At 40.4% G+C, this 22,172-nt stretch overlaps 1 protein-coding gene and 1 long non-coding RNA gene across 52 annotated transcripts in view; one reads left to right on the forward strand and one right to left on the reverse strand.

Moving 5' to 3' along the window:
• LOC308199202 (uncharacterized protein) overlaps positions 1-22,172 on the reverse strand; it is a 506,154-nt gene that overhangs the window by 32,027 nt on the left and 451,955 nt on the right. For 46 of the 50 annotated variants that reach the window (XR_013954445.1, XR_013954446.1, XR_013954466.1 and 43 more), the window contains 3 exons: positions 5,494-6,068; positions 4,578-4,794; positions 2,154-2,216 (listed from right to left, as the gene is read on the reverse strand). The gene's annotated coding sequence lies outside the window, so the exon portion shown is untranslated. Of the gene's footprint in view, positions 1-180; positions 330-2,153; positions 4,795-5,493; positions 6,069-22,172 lie in introns of all 50 variants that reach the window. The other 4 variants (XR_013954455.1, XR_013954456.1, XR_013954485.1 and 1 more) reach the window with 4 other exon arrangements.
• LOC308199206 lies at positions 4,341-9,646 on the forward strand. Of its 2 annotated transcripts, none has more exons than XR_013954492.1 (4): positions 4,341-4,665; positions 5,864-6,064; positions 6,713-6,819; positions 6,917-9,646. It is a non-coding gene; the product is annotated as an uncharacterized lncRNA (long non-coding RNA). The 2 variants fall into 2 exon arrangements; XR_013954493.1 differs by lacking the exon at positions 4,341-4,665 and having other exon boundaries at positions 6,917-7,291; positions 7,426-9,646.

Consider the following 22,172-nt stretch of genomic DNA (forward strand, 5'->3'; position numbering starts at 1 on the left):
AGTTTTCTGACCAATATTATTAAGAGCCTCTACTAACACTAATGGGCACCACAGCAAATCACATTCACAGTTTAAGTCACTTTAAGTACCTCTGTCACTAGTAAGCGTGGGGACGCAGACTGAAAATTATAAATGCAGTTACGTATTTCACTAGCCTTTTTGAAACTAAGGGAAATTTACCAGCAAAGGAGAACAAACTCTGCACCTCATCACAGTGATGTAATGCCAGGAAAGCTGACAGAGTAGTACGAACTCATGTAAGGAAAGAATGTGCTCCGAGCTCCCAGAACGCACACTAGGCCGCGCTGAACAGATACAGCCATCTCACCCTGTCGAGCGAGCGAGAGAGAGACTTTTATGATGGTCTACCCACTAAAAAGAAACCTAGCTTATTTTTATGAATAAATGTGTTACCTAAAGAATAGTTGCACACACTCTTGTTTGCATAGGATTTGGTATACATTTGTGGTCTTCAACAGACAATTCCAAACCCCGAGTATTTCATGTAATTAATGTCAATGTGCTTGGCTTACTTGTTATAAAAGAAAAGCATTTCTAATTAGCCTTTCTGATGTGTAAAACTTCAGTGTTTTTCCCTAGTGTTTTCCAAATCAGGGTCCTTTTTTTTTTTCCCCACTCCTGCACAGAGAGACAATGTGAGGTTTATGCACTGCTTCAGTCTTGTTCTGAAAACAGTTTAAGTTGCATGTAAGTGATAACTAGGCCCTAGGCTGGCCCTCAACATGGCGTGAGGTTCACCTACTATGAGCAATGCCAGGAATTCACATAGTATAAACTGGCCTTGTGACAAGTCAAACATTTCAATTTCCTGTTAAATTCAACCATCACTCTGCATATTTGCATTTATTATAGTGACACACACAATGTACTTTTCATCCAAAGCAAACCCTACTTGCCTTCATGGAACCTCTGGAGAGCTTTTGGGAAGAACAAAACCTTCACCGCAATGACATTCAGAGGATTATCACAATAGGCCAGGGACACAAGTAAATCTCAAGCAGTAAAAGAGAGTACAACTATGGTGAGCTGCTCAGATGTAGCAATAAAGAAGGTCAAGGTGTGCACTTTTTTTTTTTTTTTTAACAGTCAACCCTGCAGAAAGGCCAGACAGATTAAGAAGTTTTTGCCAAGCCAAAGTATTGGTCCTATCAGCACCAAGTAACAGGAGGGTGAAAAGTTGAGCATACAGACTCCCACCTCTTATCACTTACATCTCTTTTTCTTGGGAGAAGCTCAGCAATGTATATACATTTAAGTAAAACCACAGTACTAGACTGACCAGATGCCAATTGGAATCAATGGGTATATTTTCCCTTTACTTTGGGTCTTGCATTAAGCTCTAAATGAGATCAGAGCTAGACCTGATCTGTGGACGAATACAGGAAAAGAAAATGTGCTTCTCTATTAAATTGGACAAGCAAAGTGCTTTATTGAGTGCTGAAATAAGATGTGAGATTCCATGACAAGTTGAGGTTGTTTTTCTTTCCCATTTTGCTCTCATTTAACACAAAGAAGCTCATTTTCTATATCATGGGGCCCTTGATCCTGAACAATAAATACAGTGTCTTCCCTAGAAGCATGAAGGCCCTGCTTTACAGCCTTGGCAAGAGAGTGTACATTGGCCTTGTTGGTTGATTAGTGAATTCAAACACGAATAGTGAATTCCTAAAACTTTGGCCAAATCAACATCTTAAGCAATTTTTAGCTTCTCCAATGAGCCAATACTGTTGTAGGAACCTGGAAGCAGCAGTCAGGTCTTTGATGATTTATTTAGTAGGAGTCATCTAGTAGCTAATTGTCTGCAATTTTTAACCTCATTCATGTACAGCGCTGATTCTTCTGCAGTTTTCTCCTTAAGCTTTCTTACATCTGTGTGTAACATTTCCAGACAGCAGTTCAACTTTATCACAAATATTTTTATGAACTTGCCAAACCACATCGAAGATCTTCAGACTCAAAAGTACAAGATAAAATCATCCTTACAGGGCACCTCACCCTTCTCCACCCAGACACATGAAAAAAAAAAAAAAAAAAAACAGCTTAAGGCTCCAACATTTTACGTTTATAATGAATAAGAGCTTAGTGGTTTTTTTTCTTTCTTTTTTTTTTTTTTTCCCTGTTGGGATTTTCACCTTTCCATTCTTTTCCTGGATTTTCCACCTTTCCATTCTTTCCCTGGATTTTTCACCTTGGATCTGTATCAAAAGAGAGAAAATACTGGTGAGCTACGTAAAAGAACACTCCACCTTTTCTGTCTGTATTTTTTGGCTCCAGTGAAATGCATGCCTGTCAATGACTGCAGATCTACCATAGGAAGAATGAGTGATGACTGGTGGGGGGTGTCCATGAGTGCAGAAGACTTCCGTACCATATTGGCAATAAGTCTTAGCACAGATCATAGTCAACTAAAACGCTCAGGACATTTGATGACTGTAACCTAGATCTTCCTGGGTAACCTAGACCTTCCTGGGTAAGATCAAAGGAAAATCTGATTTAATGTATGGTTCTGTTTCCACCATGGTTTAAGGACAGTTCTGATGCCTGTTAAGTCATAGAAATATAAAAATTCTACTCAGATTTCTGGTTAACCTCATGCGATTCTTCATGAGATAGAAAGTTCTTTCTGTCCATTTTCTGCAGTTACTCTGGTGCATGATTCAGCAGTTGTCACATGTCTGTTTTGGGGTGGCTTCCTGCCACAAGTGGATGAAAGACTCTTCATGCCTAGTTTCTGTCTCCTATTTACATGTTTATGAAGAAGTCTGGGTCCCTTGGGAGATGGAAGATACTCTATTTTGGCAATAATATCACCATCATCTACTACGATCCATGCCTGTGGGAAGATATTTTTAAAAAGAATAACTTCTATTTTCTTAATGTAGCCATTGTTTAAATGTAAAATACAATTACAGTACCCACCCAGGGTGTATGTTGTTGTGTAATTTTACAATACTACGTCTAGATGAGTGTTGGCATTCTACCTACGTACTTACCACACCCAGGAATGTTGGTATTACACAATTACACACATCCTGTTGACTAATTACATAATAATTAGTATTTTTAATATTCAAAGATGCATTCAAATTGGTTATGCAAGATTTTATGTCACTGCAAATTAAAACCAAAACATAACAAATACATGTAGTGAACAATGCTGTTCAGATAGCTTACTGAGCATGGACTTATCTTCCAGCAGACGGCACATAATAATTCATACTTCATACATTTTAAACACGTTTGGCAGGCCCTCCCTCCCCCACTGTTACTTTGTGTAACACACCTGCTTTATAAAACTGCTAAAGTTATTTTGCATTCAACACAGTAGAATTTCTGTAGCCTGCCTACTTCTGAGTTATGATCACTTATCATGACCAGAGATAATTTTTGGCTGAAAAAGTACTGTGACATGCCTGGGAAAGGCAGATTGTTCTTTACAATGGCAATTCTGAAAGGAATTTGGAAAATGCAATTTACGTTAGCAATTACCTGCAAAAAAATATCCCAAATACTATTGTTTCAAGAAAGCACTACTGACGAACCTGAGCCATTTGGATGTGGAACAGATTTTCTACAAGCCTGGGTGGAGTGTCTTGATCTGAGCTCTTGGTTGCAAAGTCTGGCTCACCATTTGGATTTGGGGGCTTGAAGATCACAGACTCTTTTTTTTTTTTTTTTCCAACCATGTCTTAAAATATGTACTTAAAACATTGTTTATGCAATGTAAAATTCTAAACTTGGTGTTTCTTAACCCAGTCAAAATTCACAGAAGGCAGAGGCCCAGTCCTGCTCTTGCCCAGGGCATTTTTTTTATTAGGTGCTATGCACCAAGTGGATTGTATATGATGTTTCCATGGTGTTTCTGGCCTGCCCCTGTTAGTTTCCGTGGAGTCCCCAGTTGAGCACATAGAGCTTTATGACAGAAAGGATGGGAAATATGGACTGTGTTCCTGTCTTCCAACTATCTGTTTCCTGGGCAGAAGCAAAGAGTAACAATTGCTTTGCAAATAACTCTTTTTTTTTTCCTGCCACTCTTCATGAATTTGAATTTCAACTTTTTAATTACTGTGGCTGCAAGTGACATTTCAAGGCCTTGGGGACAAATCAATGCCCAGGGGGTCATTATTGGACTGTTTGTCTTTTCATGCAGCAAGAGGTTATAAGTGCAAGACCAGTTTCTTTATTGAAGAGCAACTTCTTTCTGCCCTGGTAGGTTAAAAATTGGCATTTCAGTCTAAACATTTGCCCCTGCTAGGTGGCTGGTTACTTTTTAGCCAACCAGCACCTGTATGAAAGCAAATTGGATCTGTTTGGAAGGAGCAGGATGTGGGACTACTGAGGTAAACAATACCGCTCAGCTCAGGGATACATGCAAAGCAGCCTCAGAGCTGCCACTTCCCCAAAGCCTCAGCAACCCCACTTATCTACCCCGAGTATCAACAAAAAGGTCACTGGACTTCTGTGCACTGGACAACACAAAGGAAGTCAGCTTTTTGAATTTGCAATTGGGTCTTCTGTTACTTCAAGAGGCTCTTTTATGTCCTCTGCTTTCTTACCTGCTGTGCTTCATCCATGACTCTGGCAGACAAGAAGTTTTTGAGGGGCTGGGGAACCATCCTCAGCTGTATACCTTGATCACCACTGGTAAGTGTGCAGCAACTTCATTTCACATTGAGAACCAGTGTCTCTTCATAGAGCAAATGCTGAGATACCATTCTTATATCACGTAGTCCCAGTTGCCATCATTGGTCAAATTCCTCTTGACCTTCTTTCCTAAAGAAAAAAGCCACAATGAACTTACACGCTTTTCTATCTGCCCCCCAGCCACAACGAATTTCTGTGCTTTGCTACCGCCCCCCTCCCTGCTGAGAAATGCTGGGTCACATTTGCATATATTATGAACAGTATTTCATTACTGAAAATAATCCAAAACAAAAAATTGCACCTGGCCTGACAACACAAGGCCAACTTGCTTCCTGATGTGATTTTAAATGGCTGAGATATTAAAACACTGAAAAACGGGGTTTATAATGGAAATACTGACAGACTATTAACTATAGCGACGCTGCTCTAATAAATGGAATAGCCTGTCGTAATCTCTAGTTCATAAATATGCAAATACAAGGCAGAGGATTTGCTCCAAAGGATGTCTCTATAATTTTAACTGACCTTTACTGATACTAAATGAGCCTGTTGCTTCTGTTTTTGAGCATTAAATAGTACAGGAAATCCAGTCTCTCTACATTCAGCACCGTTCAGCTCCCATCAGCACCAATGGCAAAATCCTCAATGCCTTCAGCAGTAAAAAATCTGGCCCCAGAACACATAGAAAGTAAGATGCCTGGATGTACTCAATTTTAATTCTGTTCTCATCTGTGTTAATTATTATTATATTAATTCTTCTCTTTGGGAGAAATTAAGCACACATTTGCCCCATGTGTCAAAGAGCTTGACCTGCCAAAATGCACTCACCCGCTCAGTGATAAACAGGCCATCGACACAATGAAATAAATGTTGAATTTTATCCAGTTTCCTGTTCTGGACCAAATGGAGGTAAATCCACTGACTTAATATTTAATAACCTAAATGTAATTTCTTTTTTGTGCCTCACATTGCACAGTAAAGAATTGGATGGCTAGCAGTTTTGCAGATTCTCAACCCCTAATTATTTTAAGCTATTCATCCTGGTATCTGTCCATTGATGCTCAGCCAAATTGCCAGCAGGGGAGAGATCTGTCCAATCCAGGAGCTAAATGAGTCACTGAGAGTCAATCTGTTTTTTTCCCTTGCTGCTGGGATTTCCTTGGGTCCTGGCCTCTCTCTGCTCCAATCACACACACAGAGCTCCAGGCGTGGGTCCTCTTTGGCTTCAGCTGCCTCCTGTCTCCCTGTGTCTGCTCTGCTCATCACAGCTGTTGATGGGTTCTCGCCGGCTGGCCACAGAAGACCAATACTTCCATCACACTGCTCCTACAGTTCTTGCTCTGAAGGAAAATGAAGACATCTTGGCCTTGTTGAATTTGCTGCTGAAGTAATACATCAGGTATCTAGATGGAAAGCAAACCACATGAATAAAATGTGTCATCTGGGTTAGATACTAATTTATTTGCCTTAAGTTCTGGGAACAATATTTGCACTTTTTCCAGAGAACTCAGTTAAGTTCCATAGAAACTGAATACTAATATAATTTCTGCAGCATGGAAAACAAATATGAAACAGAAAAAAATAGACTCATCAGAAATATTAGCTGCTCAGTATTAAAATATCTGACAATGCTGCAAATACAATTTATAAACAGGAACATTTAGAGCCTAACTATTCACTGAAAAGCAAATTCCTTGCCTGTTCCCTTTTAGGGTCAGGATTCAATTACACAAAAATATGCGGCAGACTTAAGGACTGCATGTAAGATTAAGATAACTGGTATTTCATGGTAAATGATTAAATTAGCTGACACAGTTTTATCCTGAACTTTGCCATTAAAACTGACATTTTTGTGCCATGCACATTGTAGGCTGCTGGTAATCTAAACTGCCTTTCTTCTTTCAAAGACTTTAAATAGCTAAAGAACTCTTGTTCTTTACTCTATTTGCAAATGTGCGGAAAATATATCTACATCATAACAAGATGAACTAAACACAAGACTTTTTTTTTTTTTTTCCCTCCTCATCTATCATACAAATACCTTAAGAAAACAGCAAGGAAATTCCAAATGCCCAGAATCAGCTCTGCAATACACACTTTAATCAAGTCATTTATGTGACTCTACAGAGATGAGAACATGCTGTCCTCCTCACGGTGAGTAAAAATAGAGAAATGACAGAAGCCTCTTACTAAAAGTTTAATTATTCCTAGTATACAATTCTAAACCACTCTGTGTTATTTCTTTTTTCAGGCTTGCTTTTTTATGCAAGGAGAGTTACAAGAATAATTTTGATAGAAAACACAGTTTACGACTGGTTGGATGAAGTGTTGCCAGAGATGGTGGCTGTAGTCACTGCTGTTCAGTTGAGCTAGCTAGGAAGGAGCAACTCTACTCCTCTGTGAAGATACATGGCCTCCAAAGCAAAGCACAGTCACGAGGCATTGTACACAGCAAAGGCAATGCCAGTCTGATCAGAGATTTCAGCTACGACGGAAGTGTATCTTCTGAGCGTTGCACTGAGCAGCCAAGAGAGCTGAGTGGTAAGAAAATCCACAGAAACACTGTGGAAATGAAGAATGGAGGCAGGACACGCAGACAAGTGCTTCCCCCTACAAGAGGCCAAGGGTGAGCATAAGGAATGAATAGTGGCCGAAGGAAGCCTCGTAGGCAATGGGATAAAATTATTCTACACTTCTGTTTGACTTATCCTGGGGTCAGAAAAAGGGATTTGTCCTTTTATTTATATTTTTTTTTTGTAGATACAGAACTTCATAAAAGCAGTATGTGCCTCTGACCAGCAACTTCTCATCATAAGAAGAATAACCTCAAATTTTTGGCTAGAAAGAATATTCAAAAGAATTAGCTCTAGCAATGCAAAAGCATGGAAACTGCAATACTGCTCCAGAAACAGTGGTCCAGCAGGTCTAGCTTTTCATAGTCAAGAGGCTAACACACTTTTGGAAATGATGAAATAGCAATGACAATTATTAGTGTGAAACAATCTACATAAACGGGACACAATTCACCACTCACAGGCTTTGAAAGTGGAAGCTTTATGAAGTCTTCCATGCATCACATTATACCTCTTTCTATGCACTGTTACAAAGATAAAAACACCGATTATACAAATTGGAGGGATAAAGACATATCTCTGTATTTCAGCTTTTTGTAACAAAGGTCTTTGCTGAAACAGGTAGTAAAAGCATGACAGACACCAAAAAAAAAAAAAAAAGGGTGTTTTTTATTCCAGAGAATTTGGTCCTTTATTCTTCAAGCAGACTTATCAGAGGCGTGTGCGTAACAGGAATGTTATGGCAAAGTTTCTGGATTCCTTGTTAGCCATAAACAGTTGAGCAAGACTTTGGACTCCTTTTCACATCTTCGATCTTCTATGAGTTTTAAGGAGAAGAAACACAGCTTTTTACACAGCACCTTCCCCAGGAGTTAGAAGCTGCAGTTATACAACACCCACACAATGACACCACTATCACAGTCACACCACTGTCATCAAAGGATGACTTTCAGTGAAAAGAAATAGCCAAGAAGACAGTTTCATTGTTTGAAAACTCATGCAAATGCTGAACAATGAAACTCAATCTGATTATCAAAGAATCAAACCTGTACAAACATCTCACAAATTGTGGTATTCAATTCAAACTTCTTAGCTCCCCTACATAATTTCTTGGCTTTTATATATTGTACAAGGGACATAGCTACTTTTACTTCTCTTTGTATGTTTTAAACTTTGAAAACCTTTCACGGCAGAGGTTACATGAATCATCTAGCTTTTCCTATTCCAAAATGTTTCACTGATCATTCATTATTAACTGAGTAAAATGAAGATAGCTATGATAAATTTTGATCTATCTCAAAGTATTAGAAAGGATATGAAAACATCTTGTTCATAGTACTAACTTTTAGATGACATATGAGGGTACAGCCTCACTTTTTTCACTGTCACATACCGTAAGGCTCTTAATAACCCAATCACTTATTACATTTTTTTCCTCATTCCTAGGCACTGATAGTTTCAACCTGGTCTGCCATTTAGCAGAGATTCCTTCAAACAGTATAACAGTGAAGGGACTGGATGTTGATGGACAGGAAGCCTGTCAACATCAGAGATTAGGATCCTAACTCATGTCTAGATTTTTTCTAAGTAATGTATGGTTCTGCATAAACGTATGTTCTCCTCTTGATGTGAATGCTCTGGAAAGTCAGTAAGAAGCCTGTGGCCCCATGTAGATCTTAGAGTGAGGCCTTTTGAGCAACACAATAATTCGCATTCTGTTACTAAATATACTGCAATGTAACTGTGCACAAAACTTTGGAATACCGTGAGAAAATAGTCCTTTTCAAGCAGCTCACCACAGAAATGGGACACAACCTGGAGAAGAACGATGGTAATCCAAAAAAAAAGAAGGAACTATCTCTTTTCAGTGAGTTGAGATCCCAGATACATTTTGCTCTTTGTCATTCTGCTATACAGACGGAAGGGCCAAAGTTAGTGGGATACTCCAGATATACTCCACAAATAAATATATTATTTATTTATTTTTACTGGTTTACTCGTTTACCTCTTAGAATATTTTCAGTTTCATTGCTGCCCTCTTCAGCTTGGGTTTTCCAGGGTGGGAGAGGGTCAGGTTTATGGGTAAGGGAAGCAGACGGGGACAGAAGTTGTGCAAAGCTGGTCATGGACTTAATAAGGGCTTGATTCTGTACCAATGAAATCAACAGGAGTTTGGCTCATGTTTGCAGTGGGAGGTGGATCAACGCTTCATGCCAGCTGTTCCCTGCTGGGTAGGGATAATCCCTTTGAAACAAAATATTTAACTTGTTCTCACTCTGTTGATGTAAGAAGGCTTCCCATGATAATGCTTTCATGAGAATTAAAAGGTGTGTCTCATTTTTAATTCCAAATACCCTGTTCCTCTAGTATGTATTTGCCAGTCCAATAAAACGATCAACCTGCTATTAGCCATGTGGGTTTACAAAAAATGGTACAGCAATCTGAGTTACAGGGTGGATCATCTGCGTGTTCTGCTGGCCATGACAGTACTTCTTGCAATTTCCTCAGCTGGAAGGTGCAGCAAGGAGACATGTTAGTTCAAACACTACACCTGAGGTGGGATCCCACGGACAGATGTAGAGTAGCCACAGCCACTGTAAGCAAATAAGAAGGTGACAGAAAAAATAAACTAACTGTCACAAAGAACAGAATTTGGGAACAACATCAGAGAGACAGGAGCTGAGGGAGGACAGTAGTAACAATAAAATCAGATATGTGTGCCCTGAAATCTGGATCCAAGTACAGCATTTAGTCTCAGTTACTGTTTCTGTGTTTTGTTTCTATGTCATACTGGGAAAATGAGGTTCTGAAGCTAGAGGAAGCTGCCCAGGTTGCTCTACAGATCAGCAGCATACTCTGGCTATTTCTAGCTCCTGCGTTTATTAGCCAGTGTGGAAGTGGGGGATATTTATCCCAGCGTTGGTTTGGTTCACTCCCTGTCACCCCTCTGGCTGAGATCCATTTGGCTAGCAGACCTGGAACATAAAGTCTGCTAAGTTTTATAAAGCAATTATTTAATTTGAAAAGTCTCTTTGATTGCATTCTAATGAGATTTCCATAAAATGCAGTCCTCCACCTCCTCCTGGGAACTTCTATTTAATCCATAAACCATGACACTTTTTGAAAAGCTCTAGAAGACTTCAAGAGAGGGATCTTTCAGAGACTGAGTTGTTAGGTCTGCTCACTGGAAACTGAGCTTTCCATAGACTTGCATCCTACAGAAGCAGGAAATGTATGGTATTGTTTGAGCTTAAGAGACTGTGACGTTTTTATAGAATGTACGGAGGAACGGAGATACAATGACAAAGCCAGGAGCTGCATCTGGCTGGCTGCTCCGAGGAGCATTCCCCTTATAGATTTTTACGGCTCTCCCAACCTTAATATTAAACACTTGACCTTTTTGTCAAATACTATTTTAGATTATTAGGTTGGTTGATTAGTTACTAAATACACCATCTATAGTAAATAGAAAACTGTGTAGTCTGGTGCTTCAGTCTCAGACCTTTCAGGTATTGCTCCCTTGGCATTTAACGGTAGAACAGTGAGTCCCCTTACGTTAACCTAAGCCACTTGGTAAGCAAGGAGCACATGGCATTTTCACACAGGGGGTAGTGATTTCTGAGGTGGCACTGCTAGAACGGGGATGTCCTCTTTCCCTTACAGCTCCCCCACCCCAACCTGATAGCTTTAATGAAAGTGCTGTAAACATTGTGAAGTCAAGCATAAATAGGAGCCAGCTCATGCCAAACAATGCAACTTAGACCGCTGACTACAAATAAGTATGTTTTTCTTTTTAAATTCTGTAAGCCAGCACTTTGCAATTGACTCTGCCCTGTGCCTCTCTCCCAGGTGAGCTCTTTTATTCATCCTCCCCCGTACAATCAGTATGTCCCCACATTGGAAGCAGAATTAAATGCATTTGCTTTTTCACCCCTCTCTACCAGCACCTTTGTACCCCAGTTTGGGAAAGCCTGCTGTAAACTTAACCCCCCCCTCATAAATCCACTTCAAATATTTGGATTTAAAAGCCTGTGGCTACAGACAGCACGATGGGAGCCCTGAACTACTGGACATTTAAGATAGCTTCAGAATGATCAAAAAAAAAAAAAATAGAACCTTTTCCCTGGACCTTAAAATGGTTTTAACAGAACAGGACAAAATACTAGTGCAGAGATATTTATTAACTTTAGAGGACAAGCTGCAAGAAGAAGAAAAAAGAGCCTTACTAGTAAACACTGTGGAGCATACTTAGATACTTAGAAGAGCACCCCATGGAATCCATGTAACATTGTATAGTACACAAACTCAGGCGGGACACAGCAGAGAGACTAAAGATTTGGACAATTGATTCCTCGCTTCCAGCAAATGACAGAACTGCTTTGTTTTTCAGCAAGCTAAGTCTGGTTCTGATCTCAGTACTGAAATGTAAGACTGGAACAGCTCCACTCTTTTTAGGAGAATCACCTTTACACCATGGTGACAGTTGGTTTATTAGATTTAATAAAAGCAGGTGCTCTAAATCCTAGCATAGATTTCCTCTTTTTTATTTTTTTTTTTATTACAAGACAGTACCTTTTAGCCAAGCAAAACCTGAGGACTCACCTGCTTATGTGAGTAGAGGATGGACAGACTAGGGTGCAGGACTCGGCCTCCAATGTGCAGAGGTGTGATTATATTTTCTGTGATTGTGCACTAAAGTGACGGAGGCAGCCTACACACAAACAAGATAACACTACTTTTCTTCCTGCAGAAAGCTTAGTTTCCTGGTAATTAAAATGGGTGTGTTTGAGAATGACAAAAATTAACAAAAACAAACAAAAACACTTAGAAATCTGGCACTTCTAAAATCGTACAACTGAATAGTTCGCAAGCAGTGAATCTTAGCTAGAACACCACCACGCTCCTATAACTGTTGTACACTTTTGCTTTTAAATAATAATAATAAAATATTACTGAGGATGGAAATAACCCACTGCAGTTAAAGCATGGTTGTTTAACAAACTATTGTTTCCTAAATAAACTGCTGAAAACCTGTTGTTGTCCAGCATTTGCTAAACTGAGCTCCTCCTGACTGCCCTCTTTCCAGCTGCCTTCTGTATTGCTTACTTTACCTCTTGGCACAGGACAGGGCAGTGACTTGTGACAAGGTGAGGCTTAGGGCAGCTCTTAGTCATCGCTTCCAGAGCTGGTGAGAGCTGGATTCCTCCGCAGTCCCAAACAAGAGCACCCTGCAATGGCGGGGCTGCAGCAGGGAAGAATTTGCTCCCCAGGCATCATGCAAGTATTGCCAAGCCCCAGAAGTCACAGAACAAGAAAGCTTGGTGCAGACACAGCGATCCCACCTGCTAGGTGTTCCAGTACAGAAGTGCTGAGAGACCTGGATTTTCATTTCTTGAGTACAAGATATGGCTCCACAGAACAGGGCACCACTGAAGAAGCTTTCCTGACCTATTCATGATCACCAGCACATTCCTGTTTATCTCAGCGCTCTGCTCCCAGTTGCTGCACCCAGCTAATTTAACTCATCTGCTTCAGCTAACTTATTATTCCAAAGAAGTTCAAATCTGCTGTAGCTGGAGATCTGAACTTCTGAATTATATAGGCAAAATGGTGATTTATTCAAATGCCCTTTCTTATCTGTATTTTGATGTAAGTGTAGGCAGTCATTGGCCATGTTCAGCTCCTATATATGTAGGTGCAGAAACAAGCACGAAGCAGGAAAAGTAGATAACAATTTAAAAAAAAAAAATTGATTCCACAACTTAGATCTTTTATAGTTCTTTTTACTACTGCCACTCCAATGCTTTTGCCTTAGTTTGACTTTAAGCTATTGACACTAAGGAGATCAAAAAAGGTGGGTGGGTGGTGGTTTGTTTTTTTTTTTTTTTTTTGAACAGAGCAGGTTCACTTACACCATTTAAGCTCAAAAGTACAGTCCATTGTTTTTGCTACATTACCAAATCTTTGCTAAAGAAAAAGAATTCTTATTCTATGTAATTGCAGTATTGCCTTGACCCTTGAAACCCATGGAGCTCTTCCAGGACTACATAAGTACAGAGCAAAGCAAGAATGTAAAAACTGTTATGATGTTGGTGCTTAAACAGAGATATCTTTGTTGAAGGCCACTATAATGCTTTGGACTGAAGATAGAAAAAAAGCAGTACATGGAAAAAACACTTTCAAACGCGTGATGAAATTTGCCATCTTACCCACTTATGTACTAGCTCAGTAACTTTGTTAAACTGTATGACTTACCAGACGATTTCTTGAGTAGCATTTGACTTGCATAAGTCCCATTAGCTGTATCCGTAAAGAGACACTTCTAAAACTGTGTTACATTGATCAGTTTTTCCCAAATGGGTGGAAGTTGAATAATGGAGGTTAAACACAAAGTCCATAGCAGGAAGTCTGCAGCACAGCTGCGAAGAGTATGCCAAGGGTCCTGGCACCTAGATGTAGCAGGCCAGAGCATGACAGCTCCCCCAGCTGAAAACCATCTAATTAGTTACATGGCAATCACAAAGTAGGACATAAAGTTCTTTTAAAGAGTCAGTGGACATCAGCCAAGTATCTGTAGGAAATCATATGATTCCTTCTCGGAATTGGAATTAAAAAACAATTGGATTTTACTGAATCAGTCTGTGGCCTCAAGTACTCCAAAACATACCATCTCTACTCCTCCTGTCTGAAGGACTGTGTTTCTCAGTGTACCCAGCAGCATCTGTTGACTCCCACAGGTAGCCTCAATGCAAGATCTCCCTGTCTCGAGAGTGAGGGAACTACTCCACATTTATAACCGACTCTTGGCGGAAATCAAAATTTAGATTATGTCTCTAGAAGACTGATTGCCATTTACACCATTTCAGCTTTTGTTCTCATACTGCTGGGTTTTCAAGCTCGATTTATCATTTGTGATCTACCTTACAACCTCCCATCGTCAATCACACTTGTGAATGTGTTTGTCTTCTTCAATATTTCCCAAGGAGTTTAAATGTTTTAGTTGGTACGGAACAAACACACAAGGATATCTGATATAAACCCTCATGGCCTTTTGCCAAAACACATGTTTTAGCTGGGGTCTTGTTTTGCTATGGCTAACCATTTTTTCCATTACATCTAGCAGAAAGGATAACACAGGCTACATTTGCTGAGAAGCAGTTTTCTTATAAATCAGGCCAAATGCAGTGGCTTGGCTTCCTCAGCTAGGATCCTGAGGTCTGCACTGCAACCAGACATGTCCCAGGCACCATCTGCCCACCTGTGCAAATGTCAGCACAGTCACTCCACTGTAGCCAGGACGTCTTGAGAAAACAGTTAGTCATGCTGAAAAAGTCTAATCTCCTTGGTCACAAAGTTCTAATGATAATTAAAACAGGTCCATAGCTCAAAAAAAAAATGAGAACATACACACAAAACTGACACTTGGGAAGTGTAAGGTGTTATTAATATAGTTGTTGGCATTAACAATGTGTTACATTCTGAAAAGCAAAGCATAGCAAATGTGTCTTTTTAAACATAAAAGCAAAAACTTTGCATTTATCCACTGATGTTTCTAAGCTATTTATTCTCAGTCCAGCTCCTGTCAGCTTATCACAAGCTGCATGTTTTCATTGCAATCTACTGCACAGCATCACTCCAGCTCAGCTGGTATTTGTGTTATGTGAAAACAAGACATATTTCACTAATTTGCCTCACTCCTACCCCACAACTCTTCCTGTATGTAGAGCCCCCTTTCTCTCTGTAACACTGATGGGACCGTAGTGGTGAGTAAACTTCAACACCTCGCTCATGCAGCTCCTCTGCTTAGCTGCCTGTCAGCCCCCACGCTGTTCACTGGTTTGGTTTATGTCTTGTCCACTAACTGTCACAGCATGGAAGGGAGAAAGGTCAGACGGCCTTACTAATAGTGCTCTGTTTTGAAGTCTTCCAGTAGTGAATATGGGGCCTCCAGGACATCCTCCTGATGGTTATGTTGAAATGGCTGAGGCAGGTAAGCTAACCAGATTCTGGAGTAATTAATTTACTTCCATTATTACAGCTCAGGCACGTGACAGGCATATACAGTAATTTCAGTGTGGTTTTCTTGTCACTGATGGCTGAAAAGAACGTGAAACCTAAACAATGCAATGATATGCTTTTTATATAAGAAGCAAAGTCTTTTCAAGACTAGATACCATATCAATGGTTATTAGCAAATCTTTATACCAAACAAAAATGCATACAACGATACACTCCAAACAAATGGCTGGGCATTTAAGCTAAATCTTGTTTGGCACAGCGCAGGTTGGAGCTCCAGATGGATGTAAGCCTGGGGGGAAAGACATGTCTGCCTACAGAGTAATTGATAATAGCGAACTGAGATTTTATATCTTCTTCCCCTATTCTGCATCTTTATCAACAGATTCTACCCTCCCCTCTTCACACAAGGGTCACACCATTTCACCCATGACTTTCACTGGTTGATTCCACCAACTAAGGGATTACCTAGTTGTCCCCCCAGTCCATTAGGGCAGGTCTCATCGCTAGGCCTCTGCAGATGATCAGCTCTGCAGAACGTTCTCGCTCTACAGCTCTCAGAACTAAAATTCCTAAACTATATAAATATAAATATAGTTTAGGAGTTACAGCATATATAAATTTATTCCTCCAGTTATTAGTCAGATTCAATCTGATTAGAGACAGTAGGAATTTTTACAGCATGGTTACATGACTTCATACAGACCCACATACGTACACATACATTCCTTAGTAAAGAAATTATTTCTGCATAATATTGCTGTTTTTTTCCTATGTTTTAGCACTGCATCCAAGTCAGACTGAAGTCCAGACATTAAGTCTGCTTCCTGTTTGCTGCTACACATTGCTGCTATGGCAAAATGGCTGACAGGAGAGAAGAGATTCTTTAAAGCGTTCTGACAATCTATGTCAAGAAGATCCCAAAGGCACAGATAATACTTTTTTTCTCCCAGGCCTTGCAGCTTAAAGTACCAAAGGGTTCATTGCTGTTACCCTTCTTATTCAAAACCCATATGAAACCACTAGAGAATATTGTGAAATGGCATAGGCTACAATGTCATCAATATCCTGATGACACCAAGCTCTATGTCTCCTTTTCATTGAAGCCATATGTTACAGCTTCCTTGTGTCTGGCAGAGATAAGACATGGATGAAAGCCAGTTGGCTGGGCTTTTTCTAGATAAGATGAAGGTAGTGTATAGGTTTGGCAAGGGAAAAGTGTTTTAAGTTGACAAAAATCTGCTTTCAAAGTTGAGGGAGATCCCCATTGTCAAATACACAGCGGATTTACTGCCTCCCAGCTCCTCTTGGAGTCCCAGCTACAAAACTGGCCCAAATCCCTTTGTGTCTTGCTTGACTTTACTCATGAGGTGCACACTGGGCAGTGAGCAGTCTGTGTATTCAGAAAGTTGTCAGGCTTACAAGGTCATTGAAGGCCCTGCTATGTCTTTGTCATTATTTTCATATGTTGTCTGGCTTATTCAAAGACTCTACCCATTCCTGACCTACCACAGCATGCCACCCAATTCCCACAGAATACCAATTTCCTAATGATTAACTGACATCTTTCTTAACGCAGCTGAAGCCTATCGGTACTTACTTTCCCTCAGGAATGTAAGAAAGGATTATTATTTTTTTTTTTTCATGTAGTTGAAGACCTGTCTTTTCTTCTGTAAGACTCCTCTTGTTGAGGTTAGACAACCCCAGATCATTCAATCTTTCCTCACAAATTAATTTTTTTAGACCTCTGATTATTCTTTTTGCTCTCTTCTCCAGCTGGACCGTATTTCTTGAAATGCAAGCCCCCAAAGGAGGTCACAGTAAATCAAGTGATCTTAAGTTTCTGTTAGATATAGGTAGGCAGCATCATGGTCTCTGCTCCAGGCCCTTCTGGCACATTTACTGGGTGGAGGATCTTTGCTCATTGTCTCTTCTGCAATATGATAGTATGCAGCTTGGCTGCACTCAACCTCCAAACACAATTACACTCACATAGCACAAAGTCACATACCAATGCAAGCCCAGTAAATTCTATATTCATTTTCCAAATTCACAGCAACATCTTGGTAACATCAGGTTCCTCTAAGATGTCCATGATTTTTTTCCCTGCAACTCAGAGCTCTCCTGAGCTAACCGTTGAGCCTCCATCCCATCATGTCAGCTCTCTTTGCCCTTAGTTAGTCCCACCATTAAGCAGAACCTTCCTGCTATAAAGCATTCTGTCCTGATACTCTCCGTGTTCAAAGCTGCTGATTCTTCCAAAAGCTCAAGTTATTATTACTCCTTTTAAAACCTTTTCTTAGTCCTTGCAGAATCTCTCTCTTTTTCTTTTTTTTTTTTTCTTCCTAGAAATGGAGAAGCAGGGGGAATTAATTTTCTCAGTCCATTTGAATAGATCATCATCAACCCACCATTGTCCCTCAGCTGGCTGGCATGGGACACAGCCCTGTCAGTTCTGCAATGCAGCCACTCCATGAGACCAGCTATAAACTGAGCATAGACGGGTATCCACCAGCCACCACAAGCATGTCCTTAGCCATGTTGGCCTGGTGAGAGAAATGGATCGATCCCTGTCAGAAGCAGACTTCATCATTTGCATATGTCTCTTGTCTTTTTTTCCCACAGTGCTACCCCGTCACTACAGGACTATTCTGGAAGCACAGAGGGAGCCTTCTGAGAAGCTTTGACTAATACAGGATAAGGCTGCTTACTTTATTGCAGGGCAGAGAAGAATAAATTAAAAAGGACAAATTACATGTGTTCTCCACACTTTGCATGAGCTGCCAAAAGCATGCTGGCCTGACTACATTGATGCCTGGCTTTCTTCAAGAGAAGTGAATCAGGGACATATTCTCTAATTTGGGCAAAGAAGCCCTGTAAGCAGAGCACTGCACCTCTTGGTAGGACTCACCCCCATGTCCAGTAAAAACAGAGGACTGGGAGAATCAGAAACTCTTTGGCAAAGAAGTAAAAGGAGAATAAATGAAGCTAATTTTATACAAGAAAAGGGAGGATGACCAAACCAGAGCAGTGCCGGTCACTTCTTAATTACTCTATCTGCCAAAGAGACAGGCAATATTTATGCAAATTACACAGTCTCCATGTAGCACAAAGAAGTTACTGTTCTTCCTCCCTCCCCCTAAATTAAATTTATGATTCTGCAATTTATTAAATTTTTCTCTCACATGTGGAAATAAATAATAATAAAAAAAATCTTCAAGACACCCCCAGAGGAGCACAAGAGGCAGCCAGCTGATGCAAGCAGCACGCCAAGGCTTCATGCAGGAGCTGGAAGTTTAAAAAGGGGAAGCAGATACTTCAGAAAAAAAATCCTGATAGTGCTGGTGTTCAGGTTAGGCCGTCCAGGGAGAGAACTAATGTGGTCTCAAGTCATTACTGGGGATTTTTCGTGACTATAGTGCCATTCATGAAGCAGTTGCCTAGATGTGTAGTGTGAACAGCTAAGATCTCATGGCTTTCTGATTAGATTTAAGGGGAATGCTGTGGGGCCCTCATGTTTCATGCCTTGGGATTACAAACTGTGCAGTGACCATCTTAGTATTTAACATATAAATGCCTTTAGAATAAACAACAGCCCTGAAGAACTGCAGGCTTTATTATCTGCACATTGGATTCTCTTTCAGTGTTTTAGGAAAAAAGCATGTAAATATGCAGACCCTGAGGTTTCCACAGAAACCTCTGGTTAAAAAAGAAATGACAACAGACTCACACTCAAGGGGAAAGGGCAGTATGGCTAAGTGCAAAGAACAGCTGGGGTATATGTAACGTTACAGTTATTTTTCTGTGCTTCCTCTATGATGAACCAAAGACCTTGTTTTGCTGGATGCTGAATGCCCTGAAGTCCCATTACACGTCTCAGGAAAGGACCTTAATGGTTTTATTGGGACCCATATCTGCACATATAACATGGCCTTTGAAGATGAAAGGATTTTTTTTTTCTCTGCTTCCATTTGTTGCCTCTTGGTTGACATGTTCCTATATGGACACTCAATCCCCAGATATCTGTTGCCTAATCAGGGACATCAATAACATCCTCAATGGGAAAACTCTGGAACATCTATGAAAGTCAGAAGTGTGAGGAATAGATCTCAGATGATGCAGATGCGGTCATTGCTGTATGATCAAGATAAGCAACATTGCAAGTTCATTTTTGTATGCTAAATAAAATAAAAATGTCAATATTTACACATAACCTTCAAGGCTCTTACATTTGCAGCTCTTTAGTATTCAGTGCAGACCACATTTTCCTTAGTCCGTTACCAACAGCTTGGAAATTTAGTTAGAGGATGCAACCCAAATGTTCCTCCAAATGTTGTTTCCAAATGGTCATCTTGAAATATGCTGTTTAAAAGGATGAAACCTTTATGTGAAGATATAAGAGCGCATGCACAGAGCAATATAAACTGCAGGGAAATCATTTGAAGATTAAAACCACTAATGATGAAGATATTACTGTTAGGCATAGTTTAATTTGTTGGTAACTAAATCACCAGAGGCTTTTTACAAGCTGTTTGGAACCTAACTATTGTGTAGTGCACATTCAACCTCTAAGTGTACAGTGACACAAACAAATAAAAGCGATCATAACAGTTGAAATGTAGTTAGAGACACAATTGAGAACATCTGTATTGTAAGCAGAAATAAATTAGAAATACTGAAGTGTTTTGTAGCTGTGAAACTGAGGGATAAAAAAATAACCTACAGCACCTGGATTAAGCAGTTATAAATAATGTATAAAGGAAAAATCTCATTACCCCCTGTGTAAACTCCCCCCCAATGAAATATATTTTATGAATGTTGCATCACAGTAATAAATGCAGCATTTGTTTTCTCCATAAACTTTCCATTTCATGACTATAAGATAGTTTGGATTTGGAAATAATGGCCAGTGAATGTACTGTTTGCAGGATTAGTTTCCCTCAACAAGCAGCTTTGAACTGACCTTCAGTTTTTTGGGCTAAAGAGCAGAGACTTACACAGGCTTAGCAGAACTCATCTTTGTGCCTACAAAGCTGTTGCATTGCTGTACTCGACTTGCAACAGAACAATACTGTATAAACAAATCCGATAGCACCACTAGAGAGTATTCAGACTCTGAGGCTTGAATGTAGTAATTGCCTGATATCATAGAAGATTTTACGAGATTATGCTAGATAAAGACTATATATGAATGTGGAAAGTTTTCCCTTTGTAAAAAGCCAAGTCTTCCAGCATGATGCTGTGCACTGCAGGATACACAGTTTCGACTAACATTAAAAAGAGCAAGTGCTGTAGAAAAAAACTAGAATGCTTCCTTTCAAGTTTCCAGTTTCTCTTTACAAATATTCATGGTTCTGTGTAAAGATGCCAGGAGAGATTCCTCTCTTGTGTTAGTCTTACACTAAGATAGCTTTGCTGAAGTACTCAACAGATTAGTTCTAGATTTAGGCAGTGTATTACCTCAAATTGCACCATTGGCTTTTCTATAGAGGATACCTTGATTTCCTACATATGAAAAGGGGTCAGCTTCCCGATGATCCAGGGCAGCAATCGCTGATCCCCCTGGGAGATTCTCTGAATGATCTGTACACCTGATATGCAATCACCAAGTGACACTATGGTGGAAAGGGGGTGAGGATGGGTATGGGAGGCAACAAAGGAAGTCAGCATCTAGAGTCAAATTGAAACCTAACAGATTATAAATTAAAAGGATAAGAACTTCCCACTGGCTGAGAAAGATAAAATGTCACAAACATAAAAACATTATAGAGTTAGGTTTGAGTCTGGAGCGCTTTCCCTTTTATGATTTATGATTGAGCTCAACCAGCATGGGAAACACAAAGCAAAGTTCCTCTTGAACTAGCTTAAAAATGCCACAGCTAAAGAAAAAAATATAGTAACATCAATTTAAAAAAATAACAAAACAAAAAAACCTTCTACTAAAATGTAAAGGTCAGGAAGGATTTGGGTGTTTTTAAATGCTGTCTTGAAGAAATTTCATAAAGGTTAAGATGTCATGTAGTTTCAGAGTTATGGGCACTGGAGGGGGGTCCTTGAGTGCCAGCTATTCCTCGGGCCACTCGGTGACTGTGAGCCGCGGTGACAGTGGACAGCGGGAGGCTGGTGGATCAGAAGTTATCACTGTGCCACTGGGGAAAACCCGTGTCTTGCTCCCCAGAGAACGAAGAGCTGTGTGAATATTTCAGCATCTGAGATTCAGGCAGTGTATAAAATACAAAAACATGCCTTAAATAACATTACACGGGTCTAATTTCAATTGCCCAGAGCATGCATATTTTCAGCGTTCAGCCTCTTTGACTCAGTCGCTTGCCCAGGAGGAGCAGGAGGCACGGCGGGGACATCACTCAGAGCCCGGCCAGCTACTGGTGGCTGCTTCCCCTGTGCAGTGCAAAGGCTCCGGGATCCCTCCTGCCTCAACCTCCCTCAGGGGACACAGCCAGACAGGGCCAAACAGGAGCCCTAATGCTCCTTTTTCCAGGTCTGGAAAGCCAGCACTGCTGTGGAATGGTGCGGAGGGTGAGCTTGTTCACCTGTGCTGTCGTCTGCTAGCTCCCTCCTGCTGTGGGCTCCCTGCTCCCATTTAGCACTGACCCGGTCCCTGGTCCTCCGCCCTTGCCTGTCTCCTTCTCTGGTTCCCCCTCTCTCCTCTGGCATTTAGTTCCCTCATACAGCACTGCTGTTTCCTATGGACTACATCCACTGAAAACAAATCAAATCAAATCAAAACAAGACTTTTGGGCTTGATTTCTTTTTCCTACTCTCACCTTCATGACTTTCAGACTGGAGTCTATCCCCGGAAAGGAGCTACCTTTCTCTGCTTCACGTGCCCTTCAGATCCTTCCTGAAAGCCCAGTAGTCCAGAAATTGACCTCACTTCCCAATCTTGGCTTGTTGGCT

This window comes from Anser brachyrhynchus, assembly GCF_964034855.1.
Source record: "Anser brachyrhynchus genome assembly, chromosome: 8".
NCBI lineage: Eukaryota > Metazoa > Chordata > Aves > Anseriformes > Anatidae > Anser > Anser brachyrhynchus.